The sequence below is a fragment of the Pieris napi genome, chromosome 15 (genome assembly GCF_905475465.1).
Source record: "Pieris napi chromosome 15, ilPieNapi1.2, whole genome shotgun sequence".
Lineage (NCBI taxonomy): Eukaryota > Metazoa > Arthropoda > Insecta > Lepidoptera > Pieridae > Pieris > Pieris napi.
This window is the reverse complement of record NC_062248.1, coordinates 7177951-7204236: the sequence shown is the minus strand read 5'-3', so window position 1 is coordinate 7204236 and position 26286 is coordinate 7177951. Positions and strand designations below refer to the sequence as shown.

At 31.7% G+C, this 26286-nt stretch overlaps 1 protein-coding gene across 6 annotated transcripts in view; it reads right to left on the bottom strand.

The window, feature by feature from the left end:
* Window positions 1–26286, bottom strand: part of LOC125056539 (neural-cadherin) — a 286418-nt gene that overhangs the window by 136103 nt on the left and 124029 nt on the right. The gene's annotated exons all lie outside the window — the stretch shown is intronic.

Below are 26286 nucleotides of genomic sequence, written 5' to 3'. Positions count from 1 at the left end.
GCACAGAGAACAGACAACCTTTTAGTATTTCAAACATAAAACATACAAACATTCATTGGTGAATATAAATAGAAAATATATTTTAATTGTTTTTGTACTAATAATTTCATTATAAAAACAAGCTAAGTAATGATAAATAAGTTCTCCACGTCTAACACCTCGAGGGATTAAAAGCGGTAAAACAATGTTGCGGCCAACTAATCTAATACTTAAAAACTTTATTAAAACAACAGTAAATTACGTTAACAATTTGAATAAAATATAGCTTAAAAGTTTGGACAGTTGAAACCAAGGATTAATTAAAGAGATATCTAATTGGAATCATAAAAATTGGAGTAGGCACTAGCCTGGAAACTAAGCCATTTGGTATATAGGCCACTGTCAGTCTCCGTGGGCTTCTCGTTTCGAAATTTACCTCGAAAAAAAAGTAAAAAATCTAAAAAACAAACGACGATGCCATGACAACCGATGCCACTACAAATCAACTATACTATTAAAACGGTATTACAATTCTTTATTTTCAAATTCACAGTCTGTGGGTTGCTAATAAAAGCTGAAATTGTATTAATAAAGGTTACACAAGGTAATTTTCTATTGTCTTCAGATGAAATGTCCTTGAATTAATTTAAATTATAACAATAACCAGTAAATTTCTTATCAAATGTTTGACATATCAACAATTGTCACTGTCAAAGATGTCCATAATTAAGCTACCTTTATACCTAAAACATTATTATATAATAACCTAATCTCTGTATTATATAAAAATCTCGTGTCACAATGTTCGTTCCTCCGAAACGCCTTGACCGATTCTTATGAAATTTTTATGCATATTCAGTAAGTCTGAGAATCGGCTACTATCTATATATAAAACCCCTAAGTAACAAGGGGTATCCACCCCAACACATTTTTTTTTTGTTTTTTTTTATGATACAGCATACATAAATGCATACAACCCCAAATTTTCGCCCCTCTACGATCCACCCCTATATTTATTATTGTAGATAGTTATTTTTATAGAACTAAACAAAATTTCCCTAGAAATAATATTAATGCCAAAACAAACGTTTGCCGGGTCAGCTAGTAATTTTAAAAAATATGCTAATTATTTTAGAATAATTATAAAGTTAAAAAAACAAAATAAATCTGAAAATGCAATGAAGTTGATATATTTCGTATTAAAATAGTTCAACGAATGACTATTGGAGTTTATAAAATTAAGCACGTGCCTCAACTGTATAAAATAATATATTGAAGTGATTTAAATATTTGCAACGAGCAGAGCGCAGAACAATGGACATGGACGGCATAAAATATATTTATGATCATTGATTTAAGCGATACCGTGTCGAATTTTAAAACTATTCATTACATTAATTGCACAATGAAATTTCAGTTCCATATCAACTACAATTTATGACTATGAACAACGAATGCTTGTTAATGTCTTAAGAAATTGAAAATAAACGTTGGCGGTGACTAGAAAATAGACTAGCATTTGTTAAGCGTACACATCAGACGACGCATTAGGAAGATTGAAACTTGTATAAGCAAGAACAGTTTTCGCTCCAGTCTACACATAATAAGAAAGTCGGACATTCAGCACAGATAAATAAACAGAAAACAAAACAAAAGGTAATCGGTTGTGCAATTTTCCCAAAGCAATTCGGTGCCACGCAGCACGCTCGATGCAATTTAAACTCTGAACTCAAGGTATATTTTTTGATAAAGCGCCCATTTGTTAGAAAATTGCTATTCATAAATTATGCCACACGTGTTCACTAGTTTAGTTCTTCTTTTAAGCTACTTATAAAAATTATAATCTTATCTGGCAGTTCTGCACCGAAACATTCCGTGGTTACCTGGAAGAGATCGCTCGAAAGTTCTCCTTATCATTTAATTATTCTAATTGTAGCGATTTTTTAAATAGTGTCGCATAAATAAATATTATAGCTAACTATAGCAAGTGGTGACAAGTTACTCGTAACACAAACATTAGTACAAAAATATCCTACAGTCTCTTAATATTATTTGTAAATATAATTATGATAAATCTATATATATAAAAATGAAACCCGTTTTCCGTTGTCACGACATAACATGAAAACGGCTTGACCGATTTGTCTGATTTTTTTTATAATATACCTTGAAGTATGAGAATGCTTCTTACGGAGAAAAATTAAAAAGGTAAATTTTTATATGTTGTCTTATCAATTTTCTTTTTGAAGTTATACTTCTTTAGGCGCGTTATGAAAATTTGATGAGAGTGAAATTTTACGATGCGCGCGCACCTATGACACAAAATTCGGAGTGTGATTATAGCGTGCGCAATCTACAAAAGAAATAGAATATAAGCTAACTTCACGCATATTCTATTTCTTAGCTTAGCAGCTTAACAAGAATTTTGAATATCCATGACAATTGACATCTGACAATGACATTTACCTTTTAAACAAATATAGGAGTTTGAATTATTGTTTAAAATAAAAGATTCTAAAAGTACCTAGTTATTTTCATTATACAAGTGCGAATTTTATATGTGCGTCTGAATTATAATCAGAAATTGAATATCTAAATCAATACTAATTAATATGATAAAATATTTGTGAAAAAACTGTGCCAACCTTCCTGAGTGCTTCAATACAATTGAGGTTAACTATCCGTATGTATTATCGAGTATTATTGTTGATTAAAACTGAAACATGAACTTAATTAACTTTTGTTTATTGCGTTTGTTACAGCAACTTTTTAGAAATATTCTACGACCCTATATATCAATAATTGAGAACAAAGATTTAAGCACGAATACTAATAAGGAGAAAATGAAGGCTTGGAGCGATATTACAGAGAAGTAAACATTTTAATAAGTACCTACCTGCATCTCAAAAAATGATTACATTATTTAATCAAAACATGTAATTTTTCAGATTTAATCTAGCAAATATAAGGACAAGAGACAAAAAACAATTTCAGTGGAAGTGCACTAAATTGAATAAAAAAAAAGAGTTGTCATCTTATCGCCGTGAAACATCAAAAACTAGAGGTGGAACAAAGCCACCATCACCTTCTCCAGACACAATGGATATGGCAGAGATGATACCGCAACGGTTTGAAGTAGATTTCAATGAATTTGATTGTGATGGTGTCGAGGTAGGAATGTTAATTATAAATATGATGGTGATGTTCAAGGCTCAACCTCTCAAGCATAGGCACATACTTTATTCCCCTACAGGGTAGTTAGAGATATTGTAATACCTCAAAACATCCATGTTGCTCTTGTAGTACCGAAACTCTGTCCAGCCAGAAGTGAGCCCATTCCCACTTATAATGGACAGTGGGTATAATACACCTTAATACCTGAGTGCGAACCACTCACCATGACACTTAAATTAATAGATGTTATTTATATATTTCAGGATATTACAAATAAAATCATTTTGGAAACAATTGCTATCCCAAAAGCAAATAAAGCCAACAATGACAAGGTAATAAATCAGTTTTGACATAACTTGAATACTAAAAAAGCCAAACAAAGGTGTGCACAACAGTGACAACATAACTTAAGAATTTCATTATTTTGTAGGATTAAAGAAAGGTTAAAGAAAATCATGTCGAACTGATCAACAAGAATCCCCAAACAACTCAAAAGAAACCTACAAGGAAGACACCGGTATTATATTTAAATTATCTCTATCTCTAAATAGAATAAAAGAAAGTTGCTATCCAGGTCTGTAGCATGTGCTACAAATTATATTATTAACACATTTATATAATTATATTAATATAAATGTGTTAAAAATTTTATAATATGAATTATAAATTTTTTTTATTTTGTAAGAGAATAATTATAAATATTTATTTATTAAATTTTTCAAATGTAAACTGAACTTTATTGACTATAATGACTCCTTTTCCAGTCTTTGATTATTTAATTGTAATTAATTATTTGCATGCAATCAAAATCTATTTCTAATAATGCCAAAGAAGTATAACTTCTTACGCGCGTACATAAGTACACGCACCCTTTTTTTTTTATAGACCGGTGTCCCGAATAGCAGAATAGGTATTTTAAACAAATAAAGAATCGACTCTTAGGCGGTACGATGTTCGCCAGGCCAGCTAGTTAAACAATAAACAGAGACAAACAATGAATAAACTATTCTAGGTATTTAAAGTACCTAAAGATTAGTGACTTACCAATGATTAGCCGGAGTAGGCTAGCGGCAAGTATGCCTAGGTCTGGAGAGTTAGCCATCAGTCACATTCCCAGGACCAAAACTTTTTACTTCAGCCATTAGGTACACAAGACACTGAACGACACTGACAGATGTCACTTAGTTCTCACATTACTCAAGTATTTAAGTCCACTCACAGCTTTATCATTCTTGTCAAAAAAATATTAATGGACTAAAATTGTATTTAGTACCAAATAAACACGATACACGATAAAGGCGATATACCTATTCCCTAGGAAACATGCACAATAACTCATGTGAAATTGGAGTAACTTTTTTAATTTACGCCTCGCAATAAATGCAAGCTTCGCTTCGTGATTTATTCCAGATAATGTTCATTATTGAAATAATTTTGCTGCAACTAAATCAATACATTTTTTTATTATTCGTAGCTTAATAACGCCGACTAGACAATGGGTAATAGGTTTTGCTGCCAGAAAAAAATCGGTTCCATTCTTTTCCAGACGACTTTATATGGCAGTTCAGAAATACGATTTCAAAACCGAATTCTATATATATTTATTCATATTTAGTTTCTGTTTCAATTTAATTTTATAAATTAATATAAGCTTATAAATCTTTTAAATTTCCCTTGAGATAGGAAAGTGAACGGACGGGAAGACAAATGGCTATAGAGTTAAGCTTCGTAGACGTAATAGAAGAGTAGTAATCGCGGCTTGTAGCCATTTTGAAGTAAAACATATCCAAGTTAACCTTAAAACTGCAGATCCCGTGACCTAGTTATCGGTTAGTTAAAATGCAAATATTTATCTTTTGTTTTCATAGACAAATCGACAACGCACAAGCACTCCTATTTAGCTTTTGAAACGCAAACAGCTAACTACATAATATAGTTCATTGAAGCCGCTTTTAATGCAAATTCCTTCATACGAAAATTCAGAACAAAGAAACAACTGTTTAGGTAAGTACAGAACTATTCATTAAAATTATTCAAATACAATTCAGGCTATTTTAATGTTTCATAATGCTATTGTAACAAAGAGCGTAAGTTTTTAAACCATTTTAAAAGAGCGACGGCCAAAGTAAAAGATTCAATTAACATAATGTATTGTGGGGATGTTTTAATTTGCGGCTTGCTTTGAAATGCATAAGGATTCAAAGCTTCTAAATTGAATTCTTTTAAAGTTGTATTTCATTCCTAGGTTTTCTTTTTTTATTTAACTTAACCGTATCTACATATACATATCTCCTGTATGATACAAGGAATCAAAATAATATTCAAATTGAAGGACTCCGCCTTTTGAGTTCATATCCCTTTAAATCGATCATAATATTATAAGGAGCAATTTTATTCGGGCACTTGGAATCTTATTGAATAGCCATCTTAAATCAGTTCCTTTCACATCTGTACGAATCCGAATAATATATTCTAAAAGTTCGTGAACAAAATATAAATAAGGTTGGGTCGTCTGAAGTGGCGTAGCATGAAAACCTCTTCAACCAAGCGGAGAACTCCCGACGCCAAACTAGAGCTACTTTTGATTTCACCCTAACCCCTCTCAGGTTATAGAGTACCTATTAAAATACAATAGAAACAAATATAAAAGGATTTTATATAAAATACTGCGGGAGAAAATCTATTACGCTAATCTCGTTACATGACACACCGTTCGCTTCAAGCGCTGCGGTCGCGTCAGAAATAAATGTCGGAGAATTAAGTGTAAGTGCGGATCATAAGGTTGAATAAATCACCATTTTAACCCCAAGTTTACAGGCGGTTTAACGGCCCGTATTTGTTAAAATTGTAGCTATCTTGGTTCCTTTTGAACCTGCCGGTAAATAAAACGGGCTGTTAAAATCTCGGTATATTTGGGACAACAAGCGCTTTACAGCATTATTTGTGGTAAGCTCAAGTTCCCTTTACGACGTAACAGTAAAGAATTTGACATCTATTCCGTAATAAATTTCGAATCACCTTTGGTCAGCGTTTAATATCAATATTAATTTTCCTCATACTAGTAAAGCATATTTCATAAATTCATATTGCATTTACTTAATTGAAATAGCATAATCAAAATACATAACTGTCAGTTACAAAGGCATTATCTTGTATTTATATTAAATTTAGTGCTCGCCCTTTTGTAATTAAAATGGGCATACAGTGGTCCTGCATTTGCATCCCGGCTGTGAACCATTGAATTTTTCTTTCTATGTGCGGATTTGCTGCTACGGTCACGAAAAACATCATGAGGTAGGTAACAAGAATACCTAAGCCCCGTAGTTTGCGTCTAGCAGGCTCATATGGGAACTTGCCTATGGGAAAAAAATTATAAAGACACAGACATCTTAGGTATTACACGTTCGTCTTTATTTATTAAATTGTTTTTTGTTGTGTATGTGCTTTAGTTAAAATACTGTACTGAGGCTGACTTAGTATTTATAAATGCATGGAAGTATCACGTTATTATTTATTATTTATTATTATGGAACATAAGATACAGGTATTTAGGTGGTTAGGTGGTGGTGGTTGGAAGGTGGTTATTCCACGTCATTAAATTTGAAACTGCAGGCATCCCTACTCATCGGCAAAGAAGACAGAGGGTGTAGGCCGAGAGAAAAAGCCGGTGTAAAAAACTCTCGGTACTCTTTTAAAATAGCAAATCATCAAACAACACTTATTTTAAAACAAATATCGCTAATGATTGATGAAAATTACTTCTATCCATTCTATTATTCTATAGTCATACAAATATAAATATGAATAACTAGAAGTACATTGAAGCAAATTTCTCAATAAATAATAAAAAGCTTTAAGCTATTGTATATTAAACTATACCTTTGGTATTTAACACACATATATTTCCTTGAAAATATATTGTTATCGTTCAAAACGTACAATGGTGTGTAGCTACATATTTATTACATAGAAACTGCAATAAAGCCTCGCTGATAGCAAACAGTACCAAGAACGGCAAAAATATTTCCTGCATTTATCAACCATTTTAAACGTTGACCATAACAAGAAATCATATAGGAAATATGTACGTACTATTTGTCTACTATATATTTAAGAATATATATGAGAACCACCATTTAATTTTATCCACCTAAACTATACCAGTTTGAATTTGACAGACCAGCCAACATACTATTAATACATAGTATTAATAAAGAAAAAGATAAAAGGAAAAGAAGTTTGTTTATGTTCGCGTTATAATCAGTTTATTTCAATGTGAAATACCCGTTAAATACTACATTGAAAACTAGTATACTTTTTCAATGGCGTTTCGAACATATCTGAAGCTGTCGGCGACCAAAATGTTGTACTAAATTCCAATTTAGATTTTTATTTTCCGAACTTTAACCGTAAAAATAAAGTAAACTAGTGTTTATAATTGTTTGATGGCAAAACAAATATAAAGTATTTGAAATATAGTCTTCAATAACAAACGATGTTTACTATAAAGTTAAAGCTATACAGTAAATATATTACAAAAATATCTTACTAATATATTCGATAAAGCTTTTAGTCGATAAAATAACCTTATTTCGCTCCATGTTGATGTAAAACGCGTTGAGTTGTTTACGAAACTCTAAAAGTTACCCAAACTCTAACAAAGAAATTTTACTTCAGTTTTCCTATACTACATTATTATATTCCGGAAAAACATTTTCTTTTCATGTTATTCAAATTATTATTTTGATATATATGATTTTTTAAGTGCGAATTTATTTTATTATTTAACTCGATATTTGTCAGTGTCCACGATCTTTGCAAACGCATCGAATAGTAATATTTGATAGTTCTTAGGGTAAAAAATAGATTTCTACCAAAAATGTTATTCACACCGATTCCTAACAATGTTTCAGTACTAGATTATCGTAGGTACAATAATTTGATATACTATGGAATTAAGAAAACGATTAATTCAAACATCGATTTTATATCCTATTTCTATTCACACAGCGTCCATTTCCCTATTATACGTAAAATTAAATTTTTATAAGAAACGGAAGAAATCCCTAGCGACGATATATTTTCCGGCCCAGCATTATATAGACAATTATACAGTAATCAAAGGACCAACATCCCTCATTCATTAAGTACTAAAACGCTTATGTAGCCCGAGGGTAAGGGGAATCTAGATTAATTACAATGCCGAGACACCGTCACCTATAAAAAGAAATTATTTAGCATCGCATTCTTCAGCGATTCGTCGTCTTATTTGACTTAAACTCTCCATTTGACGTAATATCAGTGAGAAATCAAATTATCAAGATGAATTTTAATATTGTTTGTTATGTTTTGCATTAGATAGCGCGCTTAAAAAAGAATTAAAAAGCTTTTCCGTATTTCAACCCGTGCCCACATCACGTCGGGACATATGTACCTACTATAATTAACTAACAAATTGTAATTATACATTAAACAATTATGCTATTGTTTTAAAATATTACAAGATTTTAATGAATCTATTCCCATAATATTACTTTTTAGTAAATTCCAACGTTGATTTTAAAAAAAGTTTTTAAACTTTCATGAAATAGGTCCAGGTTTGAAAAAGTATTTATACCTAAGCATTTTAGATTTTATTATACAGCACTTTTACAATATTTCGTTAGAAATGTTTAAGAACTGCCTTCGTTCCATTTACATGAACAAAGAAACTCCAGGTACATGCATCCGCATACTAATTAAAGTTGCTCTTATCTTCAAAGATATGAGAAACTTAGATATTTCTAAAACGAAATTTTCTGCATGAATACACAATTTTGAACAACGGAATTACAACTATATGTATATGCGCTATAGTAGAAGTAATTTAGATTAAATTATTTTAGAATAAAATTATTTATATTATCAACAGAAAATACATTTTTTCACTCAGCGCTTATAAACATCCTTAAATGTTCCTTTAATTTAATATTAATTAGACGAAAATTGATTTAACCTACAATTTGGCAGGGGTCCATTTATAAAATGATTCATTAATAAACAATTAAGTATCATGAGGGTTGTTCAAGTGCGATTACTGTTTATGACAGTTTATTAATCGTGTGCATACTTGTTATGCTTAGGCATGTTTAGCCTCGCTTTGATTACAGTGACCACATAATTTTACACTGCATCGGTTTAACCGTTGATTTTGGCTATTGTTAGTGCGGTTATGTTAACGGTATGTTTACTAAAACAACAAAAAGTATGATTGCTTCAAACATCTCAATGAACTTTGTGTTATGATAAAGTGAGAGAATTCTCAAGAGACCTATTCATTCTTTCATAACCAATAGACGAACATTTCAGCTATTAACTTGAACATGGTTATTGTCCTTAAGTTATAAAATAACATAACGGCCGTTTACGAGCCTTATATAATGAATGTATCTTAGACACAAAGTTAATTACTTTTAATGAGACATTAGTGCATCTTTACTTTAATCGAATATCACCCATTGAAATAATGTTTTAATTTGTAAAAATGCGTTGAAGAAGTTCATATAAATTGAATTTTTGTAATTTTAAAATTAATAAGTTATAATATTAAATTATCTGAGTTCAATGGCTGTCTCTCTCTGACCACTGAACATGGTTTTCATTTCGCGTTTATGACCGTTAAAGTTTGATTTAAACCTTAGGGAATTAATCTAGATAGTTTGACTAAGGACATTGTATGCAATGGATTTACTTTTATTGACACAATGAACAGAAGCACAATATTATGTAAGTAGTTAAGAAGTCCATACCCAAATATTTCCTCGTACATAGCGAAGGGAGGGTCAATCAAATGTTTTGTGTCACATCCTCTTGAACTAAAAAGGTTGGAATCCGTATAATTTACTACAAACCCTTTTAAGGTCACAAAAGGAAGCTACTTTGATCTCACAACGTTTTGAACGGTCAATATCTATTTTAAATGTTTCTTTAAAATATCTGCTCCTGATTTCTCGTTTATTTTGAAGTGCTCGGTACTGCGGTTATTTCGACAGGTGTCAATTTTATAAAACGATCTAATATTTCTTCGAACAAGCTCTCAGTCGGCCCAATAGCATAGACTCACAAGTTTTCTAAAGAGAAATTACCTTTTTTCCGAAAGGAATTTTGCAACCTTTTAAGTCTTCTACATCAGCACTGCTGATCAAAAGATTTAATAGATGACTGTGGTTAAATTAAATTGAAATTCTAACAAGTTAACAAAATAGATATGTCAACGTAAAATTGTAAAAACCGTTAGATTGTTATTGTAAACTGTGAAAATTGTGAACTCAACGTACTGCTTACAATTTAACGTATTATTATTCGGTAGATTATAATCTATCGCAGTGAAATCGTCAAATTGTGAAACGGTACGCACCTCCCGCCTCACACCACGAAATGAAATATTTGTTGCTAGTTATGTGTCCCAAAAATGAACACACCTATACTATATTACAGCTAAGAACAAAATTTAACTCGTGTTAATATACAGCCTGATACAATTTATATACATTAATCACCCAATCAACAAACACTTTGTTTTCATTATCACTTAGCAGTGTTGTTGGGCGTTAAAGTAAATAGTTTTCCAAAAAGGTTTTCAAAGAAAACGATATCGAAGGTGAAAATAATAAACATATAACATTTTTATATAAAAACCGCTTGTAATAAAAGTGGAAATTACTATTCCCCTTCATCGCGCAAAACATTTAGCTCTTGATAATCGGCCATATTTGGAATTCTCCAGAGGCAATAAATTTTCCATTGACGAAGAGACGAAGAATTGAACAAAAACCGCTCTTGTTGGATTCAGTGCCTAACAATGGATAATTTATCGTGGTCGGCTCAAGCACGTCATTTTGCGTAAAAGAACTGGTGGCCTCACACTATTTCACGAACCGTTGAATTTTATTCCCCATTGATACGTGCAAATAGTTATTATGGTACTCGATTAATATGCTCGGGAACATATATTAAGTGTAAACGTCGATATGCTGACCTAGAATAGTTTATGTGCATAACATATTCATTGCGTGTTTCAGTAATATGTACTGAAACACGCAATGAATATTACGGTACATAGGAAAATATGGTAAAATGTTCAGAAAAATTGAAAATACTATATGTATAAGGGAACTGTCATACGTAGAGAGCTATAAACAAGTTGTCCAATTTTTGGCGCATTTCTACGACGGTTTAGTTAATAATGTTTTTTGAGAAAGTTACTTAAATTTTTGATTCGTTACATTTTGCAATAGACCCAGGATTTTATCTAATACGCCACGGACGCAGCTTGAACGACATTGACAGTACCATTGATTTAAAACAACGTAAATATTAAGTTATATATAGAGAAGTTATATATAGTACATATTAATTATATGAAGATTCCCCTAAATTATATGTGTATTCATCTCTTGTGTTTGCGAATAATACATAAGTTAATAAAAGCATACAATTAGACTATTTGACAGGCCTATTTCTCCGCACTGATTTCAATCCGGTTATAGAAGATTTGATGGACTTTTATGTATTAATAAGTTTTGAAACCCCGGCTAGACCAAATTTCATATAAGACAGAACGTCGAAACGAAGCCGCGTCGTTAGTAAAATTAAAATGGAGTACAGCTTTGGCAGAATTACAAAACCAGTTTATTTTTATACTAGGTAATTTTGTTGATTTAAGTTAATTAAGTTCATAATAATTTATATTTTTTGTTAGAGCTACTTAAATTATAAGCCGTCTTCATGATAGATATGAATATTTATTTAATCCTTATCGTGTAATATTAGAAATCAAGCGATTTCTCCGCAACAACCCTTGTAAGGATAATAATAAATATACTGTGGAAAAACCCCAAAAGTGTGAGACTTTACCAATAGCGCTACAATTTTTTTAGATCTGGGCCTCAGATTTCTGTATGTGTTCCTTGATAATTTCTAATAGGCCTGTAGGTGCTCAACCTTCTGTGCATGAAACACATCGTCGACTTTTTGGGCATGGCATGCTCGGTCACCGTACGAGCGAGTGTTAAATGCGAATAGAGAGAAAGTCCATCAGTGCACAGCCGGGGAACGAACCCACGCGTTGAAACCACAGGCCAACACTGCTTACTATATAAACGAACAAAGCTAAATTTAAATTATATCCAATGGTGGCGGTGTTTACGTTGACAATATAAAAGTGGTCTGTAAAAAAAGTATGAATAAAACATGCTTTGATTTGACATATACAAAGGGTACGTCCAGTTGCGTAGCTGGATCACTCTTTGATAATTTAAGACATCGTAAGACATGAAAGAAAGCATGACTTTCTAGTAATGAAAGGAAGGTTTTTCTTTCATCTTTTATGTAAAGGCTTGCATTCAAAGTTCACTTAATATAAATAAAAGTCTTCAATAAAAGTATCATAGTGACTTAAATATTATATTTCTAGTTTTAATTATTTATAATATCTTGCTTATAAGCTATTGTTTACCATATTTCGGAACCTTTGGAGTTTTTAGGCTTACCAAACTGAAATTTCTTTTATCGGGGATCAAACTCATTATTGTTGGTATAGTATGGTACGTACCTACTACGGTACTAGTAAGATAGGCCCCCCTTAAAGAAAAACTATGAATTATGAAAATATCGTTAATATAATCATCTTCATCATCAGATTCAAACATTTTCTCAACTTTTATTGAAGAAGACTACTGTAAAAGTTTCTAATAAAAATTCTATTACATAATCTAAAATGTTCATAACGTTAAACCGCAGGACATTCTTCAAGTGGGTCAAGTTACCGCATGCAAAATGCAACCGAGCATCCTAAAAATGCTTTAAACGATATGCCTCAACCATGATTTGTGGTCGTCTTATCGCGACACACAAGAGAAATAGTTTTATATTTCCTTACATAAGCTACCATCCTCTATTCCAACCGAGAATATGTAACTAGATTAACAATTCTCTATTCTGGAGTCGGTCCTGGTATGTCACATCTCATGGGGCGCTACAACTATCTGACCAGTATTCTTGATTTTTATTAAATTCTAGTGGATCACTGGTGGTTTTAAATGTGCTGGTATAAACACTGCCTTAGGCTCACACATTGGCGCAGAGTCGAGGTGATTCGACGCGTCATATTTTTCAACTATAGCATATCTCTGTTTTTCCATAACTAAGGTACAAGTTTGTATTATGTAAACATGCAAGCTCGCGTTGGCGCACGCATTACTCAGGCGCAGTAACGCGTTTTATTTCTCTTCTGTTCTGTTAATAGCGCAATCATAAGATCGTCTCTTCGAAAAAAATCCTTCGAAATCCAAAAAAGCAATGGGTCAGACATTTCTGTATTAGATCAAGTAAATAATAAACTTTGCTTATCATGTATTAACGAAAAGCAATAATTGTTTCCGTTTCAGTAGCTTTAGAGCGATATTTACCATACTTTTTAAGTTTTTGTATACATTGATACCATAATATAAGTTCGTATTAGATAAAACGTAATGCTTCTTATAATTGGTATACTCGTAGTAGTACGATCTACAAGTTAACTATATATTACGTAAATAATAACGCAATGTATGATTTTTTTCATACATTGCATTATTATTATATTATTCCAGATAAATATATTGAAAAAGAAGCCTTTGAAGTGCCCTTTAGTACCTACCTACTTAATGCTTGCACGAGTTAAATTATAATTGAGGAAAAAAGTTCCGGCAAAATTATTACTGAAATTAAATTCCTTTTATAACATTTAAAAAGTCCTTAAGATTTGGATGGAAATATTAACTTCATTCATTTCAATTAACAAGATACTTTTTAAAGAAACGCTTTTAAAAAGCAACATTATAATATAATTATAAGCTGATGCCTGCGCTTTTCTTCAAGATTTCGTTTGTCTTCGTATTTACCAAAATGTATTATAGGAATAATATACATTTTTTTTTAAATAAAAGGATTGTAGTTCATGTTAAAGTAACTGTTTTTTACTTTTGAACACTAAAATAGTGAAAACATTCATTTGTATTTTTGAACATCGATAAGTTTCTATAAGAAATTATATTTTTAAACCTAAGCTCTAAATTTTTTACCTAAACGAGTAACTCTGAGTAGAGCTGTTAAATATTAAACGTTTTATGATGTACACTTGTAATATATTAACATAAATTATTTATCACCAATCAAGATAATTCCGGGTTCAGAAAGCGAGAGCTGGCAATCGCTTAATTATTTTAATTAACGTTAATGAAACAATTACCTATCCGATCGCAATATGAGGTATAATATTGGTTAGTATAATGGCGTTTTCGGCAAAATAAACACGATAATATTATCAGCCGTAGAATGAGCACTGCTAAAGGATTTTCCGGCGAGGTATTTTCACGGTAGATGGTTTTTCAATTCAGTGTAGAGTGACTTGTAATTACGCTGTTTAGTTTCCCGCTGTTTCCCACCACTCTCTCTTGACAGTGACGCTTACAAGAGATATCTTGTATATTGTGTTATTTTGGTCTTATGCATAGACACTGAAATTCAATGTTTTTATTCCGTTTATTTATTAGCAACGTGACATGAGAGCGATAGGGACAGAACGTTTCTGGAATGTAATGTGTGTAGTTTCATGCATAAAAATAAAAATCGAATCATATGTATAAATAATTCCTAATTTAGGCTGAAAATGGTAATGAACAAAAAATACTGGTATTATTGTGAAAAAGCGTGGGTTGCTCGATAGACGAAAAATATGGCACAGAGAATAATTTTTTATTTTTTAGTTAAATTTTTTTTTCGGATTATTGCATTGTCATCGATTTTTGACAGGTACGCAAAGTTTGAATTAAATCTGTCCGTTAAAAGTGGGTTAAAATCGAGTCCGAAGGAGTCGGTTACATACATACATACAGGTGAAGCTAATATAAAGCGTGTAAAATAAATAGTTTTATAGACTCAATGTTCATTGACGCTGCTAGTTAATATTGAAATTTTAATGTGATAAAACTGACATGTCACGATCCAACGATCACCGTAATATTTTCATATCTCAAATAGGTATATATCTAATACCAACCAATATTAAAAAGTTTTTTCAATATAATTGTTGACAACAGAAAAATAGTCTAGTAGGACACATAAATCATTCTTGAAATAGAGGGGTAAGTTTAACAAAATTTCACGCCGAGTTGGCCGAGATTTGAGGATACGTTCAATTCCGCTATAATGCCGCGATAAAGAAGATTGAAGTTACGCAGTTTGTAAGCACGGCCTATTCCACAGTGTTCGTTACGCTCTTACGCGGGTAGGCCCGTCAGATTTAAAGAGAACTTACTCGCAAAATCACTTAGCCTTTACAGCGTGTAATGCTATGAATATTTTATGTGGTATTTTACGTTAACCAGGTTTCTTCAATAAAATGTTGTTTTCTGTTTTATTTTTTTTATAATCGGAAGGAATAAAGAAATGAAATGTGTTAATCGATATATTAATTTAACATTTGCTAAGTTTAAGTTTTGACTTTCTTTGCCTCGCGTAAATTAGGTTAGCATAAAGTTATTCCATATAACATATCACATTTTTTTTAAATTAAATTCGAACCTGCGATATTATATTCGAGCGATAGCGCATTCAACCAAAGAACCCCTTGTGATCTGAACAAAACAGTATTATTGTATGAGTTTTATAGAACGTATAAGACTCTAGAAATACATAGATATATTAACAAACATTTTCATCGGGGATTATTAAAAGTCAATAATATATATTATGTAGATTAGCAAGATCTAGTATCGTTGTATTTATTCAATAGTTTCCTCAACTTTGCTATAATGTTTAAACAACATCAATATTGAGCTGAGCAGCTATCAGCGGCTCAAACTTTGGCATTAGCTTGCAACTTCTGTATGTTTAAGTGTAGCTAGCTTTTGCGGTATGCACATTGATCCCAAGTTGTATATTATAATAAGTGGGGCATATAAATACTTCTTTATTTAAGATTTTAAAATGGGGAACGTAAGTAAGTGAATTTATAGTAGGCCAATCAGAGTGCTTGATCACGTCATCGTTCCAAACGCTAATTGGTTGAGGATGACAAACGGACGTTTCGCTTTACGAAATTGCTAGGCGGGACAGGTCTAATACGCCATAACGGAATGGATTTATCTCTACATTGGTATATGGTTGTGGTCTGGTTGTATTTCAGTCTTAAGTCTTCGACATATATCTTCATGTGGCATCAATCATTTCGCTAATACTCTTCTAGGCAGAGACAATCCCAAAATTAAACCATTTGAATTTGATATACGACTGTGCATCGTTGATTTGAAGAAGACAATGATGTCTATGTAATTGAAATTTAGTGAAATAAAAAAGATAGTTGTTAAAGCAATGTTTTATTGATACAAACAAAGGTATATATTTTGATTAATTTTCGTATAACGTTTCCAGTTTTACGGTTTTAAACAAATTAATTGAAATTTATCATACAATTGTTGAAAATATTTTATATGCATTTTAATATACAGATTTCATTACATTGAAATGAGACCGCAATAAAAATTAGTATAAATTTTAATAGAAATGAAAATAAGAATGTGTAATATTATAAACAGAGCCTAAGGGTCTTTGATAGACATAATAATAAGCGTAATATGACAAATAAACTCTACTAATGGAAATGTGAGTTTGTGAAGATTTATAAAAGAAAGTTTAAGTATCATTGTCTGAAGATGAATAACTAAGAGTAAATGGAGGTTCAGTGAAGGATACAGTCTGTTTCGAATATTATTGTAGACGCAAACATGTATAAGGTTTCAATTCGTAGTTTGATTATGAATGTTCACGAATACTGAACAAAGAAAAAGAGCAGTGTTGGAAAAACACTTTTTTAACGGAATTGAAGTTATGTTTTACTATAAATTTACGATTATTTTACATAATAGAGGACACCGTGTGCCATTTCTGCCATAACCCTCCATCTTTTAGTCGATACCAACTCCGGGGAAATAAATACAGATAACACAACTTTTTCTACAGCTGTGATACTTTTTGACATTCAACACCTTTTGTCTTCAGTCACCGTGACCACGCACGCTGTAAAGCACGCGAAACGTCGGTTAAATTTAAAATTATGTAAAATAATTGTAAATTTATAGTAAAACATAACTTCAAATCCGTTAAAAAAGTGTTTTTCTATGTCTAAAAGTTAAGTCAATAAAGACAATACTAAGAGCAGTGTTGGCCTGGTAATGTGCGCTTTTAACACTGTTGTACAGTACGTAGAAGAACATCGTTAGGAAATCAGCATGCCCTAAAATATATAAATATCGTCGGTCTATCAGGCACAGGATGCGGTGCCTATTAGACAAATCGAAACAGATACAGAAATCTGAGACCAAGAGATGTAGCTCCACTAAACACACAATATTTATTCGTAAAGGGATTATATTATTATTTACGGAATCTTTCGTACGAGACGTTCTATTGTTTTATCTTCATTTAAATCCCAGGCCTTAAAATAAAACATGAACCCAAAGGCCATGTTTATCACGATGTTTGTTACGATGCTTTATGCAAGTATAAAGATCAGTAACCATGGTAACCACGACCTTACGTTATTTTCGTGAATGTTTTTATTCATCCAACGCAATTAAAACATCTATCATTGTAACTGTAAAGACTAACGCGGTGTACTCACATGGTATTTTCATTAAAGCTATTTCAGATCTAAAACCCACAGCCAAAGATATCTTGATCAATTATTTAAATGAAGCGAACTGTGTACGGGTACATATCCCTCTAAATATTGAACAGCGACGACAGTTTACTTGTGGTCGGACTAGAACCAGGATTCATGGTTGCACAGTATTATGTAAATTTCCCTCACCTGCCACCGGGAGGATAACTAACTCGGAAAATATTTAACATGTTCTCATAACAACTGCTGGCTGATTGCGAGTTGTCCAAAGTTTAATAAGTAAAGTTCTCGACGGGTTCACCTGTTTAATATGACATTTTCTGTCCAAATACTGTGTTTTGTATCATACGCGGTCATTTGAGTGAGACGTAAATGAAAATAAATGGTGCTGAATAATCCAGCATGACGTCAGTGATGTGAACTATAAAAGCGCCAACGAAATTTTAGTGAAAAGATTTACATAAAACCAGCGCGCATTTTCAGCGTACCTGTAACATGGCTGTGCAGTTTTGTTGCAAACGCTATACTGTTTTTACTTTAAAGTAAAATAGGATTCGTTGCGAAAAAACATTCAGTCAACCGCCAATAGCTAAGCAAATGGAATTGAGTTTCTTCTATAGAGTGTGGGCGAAACAATGCCAGACGTGAAAAAACAGAACAGTGAGGGTTTACTGGCGCATTCTTTACTAGTTTGACGATATTCCAGGCGGAAATATTGCAGCAAGTGTGCTTCTATACAAACCGTGAATCTAATTTTGCTAACTCCGCCTGCATCTCCACACACCTTATTCGTATTGTGATCAAATTGAATTATGCAACGCTCACGGAGAAACTTAATTTATATGTATAATGTTGTATGCATCCTGCTCCCAAGCCGAAACGATAAAGTGCATGTATCAAGGATGCACTAGTGACAAGTTTTGCACATTATACGACTGAAGTACGCCCCATCACATCTATTTTACGGAAACTTCCTGTGATATAGAATAATAAACAAGTTTATCTTTGTTTCTTTATCTGTTTCTTATTTGCAAATATAATAAAATATATTTGTTCGAGCGAGACGACTCATGCTCCATCAGAACCATTAGTGACATTTGTTGTAACAAAATAAACGTTATCTTCGGCGTAAATATAGTCAGTAGAGAAATAAATTAAACCTGGGTAAGCAGAGGCTTGGAAAATAGTACACTTTTTACGATTTCCTAGTCTGTCCATTAAACTGGTTTTCACGGAATGTGCAAATTCGGACTGTAAAGAGAGAAAATATAGATTCTAGCAACGTTTGCAGAGCTGTTTGCTGTGGTGCTTAACGACATGCGTTTAAAAATTACTTTGTATTTAACTATCACTGGTTTAGGATAAATGTTTGAAATACACCTTCCTAATTGAATTGTTTTAACATTCGTATGAGAAAATTTTATTTTATCCTTACTAACTTTCACTCCGCCTATGACGTTTCCGCAACTTCTGTTTAACGTTTTGTTTAAGTTGAGTTAGTTCTACGTAAGCGCATAATATATAATATTACGAAGAATAACATAATTTAGACAAGAAATACTAATTCGCCTGATTTATGTTAGAGATACATAACAATCACAAAGCTTTAAAACTGAAAAAAACCCAAATTACAATTAATATTTAATTGAAATCGTGTAAACTTTATATTTAATTGAATGATTGTGTAAAACTTTATTACTTCAAAAATATGTTTAAAATATAAGCAATAAACGTTAGCTGCTCTAAAAATATTCAAATCCCATTTTAATCCTGAATTTTAAACCATTAAAATTTATGAAAGTAAAAATATAAGTATAAACTTTTCAACTTTCGGTTCAGTAACTCGAATCGCTGTTGCAATCACTGCGTAGCCGGATAAACCAATTGCGAACAATACAAATCAACGAAATTGACGAAAAGAAATCAATTTAAAATTGAATTTAAATATACATCCGATTTGTGAAATGACAATGTACTGAAAATGCGACCAAAGTGGCTTGGAGTGTTCTCTGTTATATAATACTTGAACTTAACTTTTCAGTTGGAAAGTTTCTTCTATCGCCGTATAAAAGTATATGAAGCTATTCAAATAGATGGCAAAGGCGATTGTTATTATAGCCATAACAGTGATATACTAATAGTGTTCAATAAAATCGCACATGAAATGAGCTTTCATTTGTATTAATTTATTTTTCAAATGATTTTGATACGGAATGACGAAAATTGAACCAAAAAGAAATATTGACATAGACTTATCATTTATTACAAACAAAAACACACACACATAAACACACAAAATAACAATAACCAAAGAGAAAAAATTAAATAAAAAGATATTATGAGAGCTATACATTTTTTTCCTTTTCCCATTCGGTTCGTCTCAAGAATGTAATGCGTGTGAGCTGTGGCTGTAATTGGCCCTGGCTCAGCATTATGCTGAGGAGCAGAATGTTCCACAGTTATAAATAGCTTATACTTTTTTTACGTATTAAATTTATTCATGGATATTAAATAATAATTTACTAGCTTTCGCCCACAGCTTCCCAAGGGTGTATTTCGTGTGTTTGGCAAGATCTTTTGCGACATTTTCAACAAAACTCGTTAACTCAATCAATTTATATAAAACCAACGAATTTGCATCTAAATCAATTTTGGGTGTATCGTTTTCGTTCATACAAACATAAAGACGCGATAGAAGGACTTTATTATTTATTCAATTATTGCTCATTAAATCAAAACTAAAAAACATTTACTATTGTAATACTTTCGCGAGTATAGCTTTGAAGTTCTTTATTTATTATCCCGGAAGAGTTCAGTGAATTACTACTACGATATATACGTAATATAAATTTGCATACTAAAATTAGCAGAATATAAATACTTTGACAGCTTTACCAATTACGACTTCACTCTTCAGAACTTGTAAACGGAGCCTCATTTAAATTGATCTCATTAAAAACACAGTAATTAGATCAAACTGCACAACCCACATTTTATCATATACAAAAATGTGTTTAACTGGTTAAATAGTAGTAGTAGTTTTGATAAAGAAAAGGTCCATAGTCCATACAATATAGGCTAATATTACTTTTTCTTCATTTGATCTATTCTTGCATATTTTTTATTCGTAATTTTTTTACTACATATATAACGATGAACCTTTTCTAAGCCTTACAGGCGTCGATTATTGGGACAAAGACAGTTGCCTTACGATAGTTGTATTACCGTATGAGAAAGTATTATAAGCGCGTATAGAGAGGAAATCTATTGATCCATCACCGAGATTCGAAGTAAGATTCCGTGATTATGGTGCAATAAACCTAGGCTAACACTGCCCACGAGCATCATATTTAAATATAATTAACTTATACGTCGGACTTTATTATATAATAAAAAATCCAATACCCACAATCTAGATATGTATATTTAAGTCCATCCATAACGTTATAAAATCTTTTTTAGTTCTACACACTATTAAGGTTCGACCAGAAGAGCCCGTGATCCAATTACAATATTCATGGAAAATATTGAATAAATACGAGAAGCAATCGTAATTGTATGCATCATTATTCTCGTACTTGATATCAGAAACAACTTATAAATATAAATTTATTTCGCAGTAATAATTTGGGTGTGTGGAAGAGTGAATAAAATAACTCTGCGGAAAATGTAGACGTATTATAGACTAGATTACGGTTTAGGTGTTTTTTTTATTCACACTAATGTCTATACTGGTTCGTTCTAGTCCAAGAATTAATTATAAACTAGATATACCTAGAACTATCCAATGTATATGTCACCGTAAAATTTTAAACACCGTTAGATTGTAATCTATCTCGCGAGATTGTAAACTGCCGAAAGATTGTGAACCTCAACGAACTGCTTACAATTTAACGTATTATTATTCGGTAGATTGTAATCTATCGAAGTGAAACCGTCAAATTGTGAAACGGTATACATCATCTAGCTGTATTTTAATTCGTGCATCATATAATATTGTTGTTAGCCACTTCGTTAAACAAATATTAAAATGGTTTTAGTCTGTATACGCAACACATAAATACACATTGTTTTATTTTGACATCGCCTCTTCTCTTCTTTTGTCCAATTAAGTTTTCTGTCTGAATAAATGTCTTGTTTTATCATCGCCATAAGTCCTTAACACACAGTTCAAATCATTAGGCAGCGGAAACAGCTGAACATCAAGGATTTATCATATTTCGCATTTTAAGGCTAAGTACGACATAACATTTTAAGCTAAAATTTAGTAAGGCTAAAACTTTATCTGAAACCAACGAAGACCTCAAAGGAAGTCAAATTTGAGGTTTATGAAAAGAAAATTTAAATTAAAGTTCCAACGCTCTAGGCACTAGTCTAGAACAGTTTACAGTGTTAATATAAAGCTAACTTTAAATAATTTAATTTACTAGCTGATTCTCGTTTTTTTTTCAAGTTTTTATAAAAATGTATATAAAAAATCTTAAGACCTATATTCTAAATATCAATTTAGGTCAGATTGTAATGTCCAATGATTCAACTTTGACATGTGACTCATTTGTTTAAAAACTTTCAAGAATGACTTTCTATTCTGAAAAGCTTGTAAACATGAAAGATATGTTTCTTATTCAAGCTCCGTTTCACAATATCACATATTATAAATGCATAAGTTTAAACATTCTCCGGAAAACTATTGTATTTTTATCTTGTTTAATTCCTTTCTTTTACAGTCGTACATTGAATAAATAAATGTCCATCCACTTTCCACTTAAATACTCTATTGCACTAAAAGCTGAGCTTCTATGAAACTCATACAATGTAAAGTTTGAGTCGAGGGAGCTTGAAATAAGTGCTTGTATTTACAATTGAATTCAAATAAACCTCGGTTTAAGCATCCATCGTAAATAGACCGTACAAAATACTATGTTATATTAATAAGTATATTTTGTTTTACTAAAGTCTACATACGACTCCTATTTCAATTTGTACTTCTCAATATACTTGTCCTTAATGTTCAAAAGATTTTTATATTAATGCAATTTTGCATAACTTATTTATCTTAGCCAAATCTATGAGTGATTTGTAATACACATACGAGTACATCGATACTAAGCGTTTAATGAACGAAATTTAGTATGAGATTGGGAGGTTGTTCTATTATATTACAATTTTGTTATATCTACAATCGCACAATCTCAATGACACGTTCAGTACTCCGGTAAAATTGATAGTTCTTGTACTATGTCAATAGTAATTCAGCTGAATAAAAAAACTTTCACGCTTTATTATGCTTATTAAGTTTACTTAGTACGAATAGTTTTTTCACAGTGTTATTATATTATATAATATATCATATTTTTACTAAGAAAATTCAACGCTAGATTTATTTAGGCGACAGAATCTCTCATTCATAATTTTATAATATGAGACAATGATGGTACTAAGATTAACAAGAAACGGGTAGAACACAAGCTATATACTCGACTGGGATACATAAATATCTGATTCAATGAAAAGGCTCTCAGGGACACTAGGGAAACTTAAGTTTTAACAAATTTAGAGAGTTGAATACAGAAATATTGTTGCTTAAAGCATCACTTAATTTTTTTATAAGTTACATTCGTTTCCGTTTACTGTAGATGGAGTTTAACTTATTGAGCTCCGAGATGAACGTCGCTTTAGCACTAATGGTTTCGCACTTAAAGCTCAACTAAATGTGTTTTAATTTTTCAAGAAGCTCTTTTGTGTCCATTTCCCGCATTGCTATATCTCTAAGAACGTCAGTTATTATACTTTAAAAGAAAGTGTCACTGACATTCCTGATTCAAGTCATATATGTAATGCCCTTCATAAATAAATCAGTTCAATTACACCGTTATGAATTGCAGAGACCTCACTTTCATCACAGCGTAAATTCAATTTGAAGGGAGAGAAGAAGAAGTACTTTAGTACAGTGCTATAACTGATTGAGTTTTTATGAATTGGGGCGTGGCTTTATTTGGAGCATTTGATTTTTTGGTGATTGTAACAGGACATTATTTAGTATCTATATTATAGCCAAAATTATATTCAAATAAATTACAACAATTTCAGGGCAAGAAATGGCAAGAGTTGTAGCAACACCGCCGAGCTGTGCCGTTCATGACGCATGGACAGGATACAATGAAAGCCTTTGTGGTTTATCAATATCTGCCTTCATATTCGGCTGAGGTTTATAAGTGTGCAGTAGGTATAAATCAAAACTGTTTCACTTCTATTTCACAGTTTTTTTCTTCACACAACGAAATATCCGAATATATAAATTCCGGTTCAGTGAGATTTAGCCTAATACCAATTCAATATGGAAACGTGCGATTCCATAACGAGTAGTTACGAAATTAAGGTTAGTAAACTGTTACGTTGTCAACGTTAACAAGGTAAATTATTTCCGCCACGATGAGCTGTGTACGTCGAAAAAATTATAAAGGGTTTTCTGAAATTGGAACGCTTTCACATACTTTATTATGTGCTCGAAAAATAAGATATATTATAATAATTTATCCTACATTTATGTAGCAATTATATTAGTGTTACCATCTCGGGAGTTTTAAACTACACGTGTTGTACGCAACAATTGCAAGAGTATTATTGGTAAATCTGGGATGATATTGCTAGGCTCCATTAATTTAAGATAGATGTTGCATGTATATTCTATATGGTATAAAAACTTGTTTTTAATTCTCGCACACAGTATGTTTCACAGTTATGTTTTCGATTAAATTTCGTCATAGAAAAACTATCAATTGTTTTTCTTTAAGCCTTTAGTTTTAATTCGAAGGAATTCGTACCGTGGTGTAGCCCTTCAGACACCAGGCAACCTGAGTATTTTTCTGATAATTTTGATCTCAAAGTTTATTTATAATGTTTAAGCAATAATTTAAAAAAGAAAACAAAATACTTTTTAAAATCATCAGGTTTCTGTGATCGACAAAAGTGGTATATTTTGTGTCTAGACGTCCTAGTTTCCTCATAATATGGTGTTATTCTTACCCATACAAGCAAAAGCTCTACACATACACTAGAAACACTTTGGTTCGAGGGTTCAAAGGTAGGTAAACTCTCTGTGATCCTACCTATGCGCTTTAGGCATAACCATTTATTTGGTGCTTATACAAAAAACAATATTTATTAAATGTTTTTATGATATAGTATAAAACGAAATGATATAATAATACTAGCTAACTGCAAAGTCGTTTTAAATTCAGAGAGTTCTTTAATCATTTAATAAAATGTTTACCTTTGCATCAACATAAATAATTGCAGAATCGACGATCAATATACACAATTAAACAATGTGTTGTGTATAAATACGTATGAGCTAATAAAGCTTGAAATACAAACTGAGTTTCGATGAATAGGGTAAATCGCTCCTCGCGAAATCCTAAAATTTTGCCTGTCCGAAATCAGACCGAAATGTACTTGCTTTGTTAATTTAACCTATCTTACTAGTACATATTGTTCACCTAAACAATCGTACAAAATGACCGATTTCATCCTGCCTAAGAGGCACAAATACCACTAATAGCATAAATAGGACATTCCCACGTTGGGCACTAGATTACTTCCATCAACTGTTAAGCTCAAGTTCAGACACCCGAAAATGGAATCCCTGGTCGAAAGTCCAGAGATACGAAACTAACTTTATCATTTGTCAAATGCTTATCAGATTTCATCATAACTAATTTAGATGAATGAGTTAGGACCCACATAAATTTGTCTTTAATGTTTCCATTTATTTTATTCAAAGCATAAAAGGAAAGGAAACATCTAAAATTAAAACTTATTCAGTGTGAACTGAAGAAGTTGTTGATGAGTGAAACCCAGTATGTAATTCGCAGTGCTAGCGACTACTGATGGAAGCCAGTTCGTGAATTCTATACAAATAGGAAATTCTTCTCCAACTTACAGTAACTGTAGAAGTAGATACATACAATCTGTCCCTTTAACAACTTATATTGGAATCTAAATCTTAGGATGAAACAGTTGATACAATCCAATAAGGTAGAACCTCTTGTAGCATAAGCAGTTATTTTGAAAGTGGAAAATATGTATCTGGTATTGTTTGAGACATTATAATACACACCACCAACAATAATACTCCGTCATCTCATTTATGTAAAAAGAAAATATACATTTCGTGTGCGCAGCGAATACTTTAACAGATGCTCATATTTTTATACAATTGTCATTCTTCTTTATTATTGTAACCGCGTATCTCCTGGACACAGATTAGTTGAAATCATAATTTATTTAATGTGTGTTTTTTAAAAGCAACGTTATATGAATTAAAACTCCGTTCTGTAATTTAAATTTCTATAACTCTCGGGATGTCGTGTCGACAATCAATGAAATGATGACACCTAATTGATACTACATGTATGTTAGGTTTTCTGTGA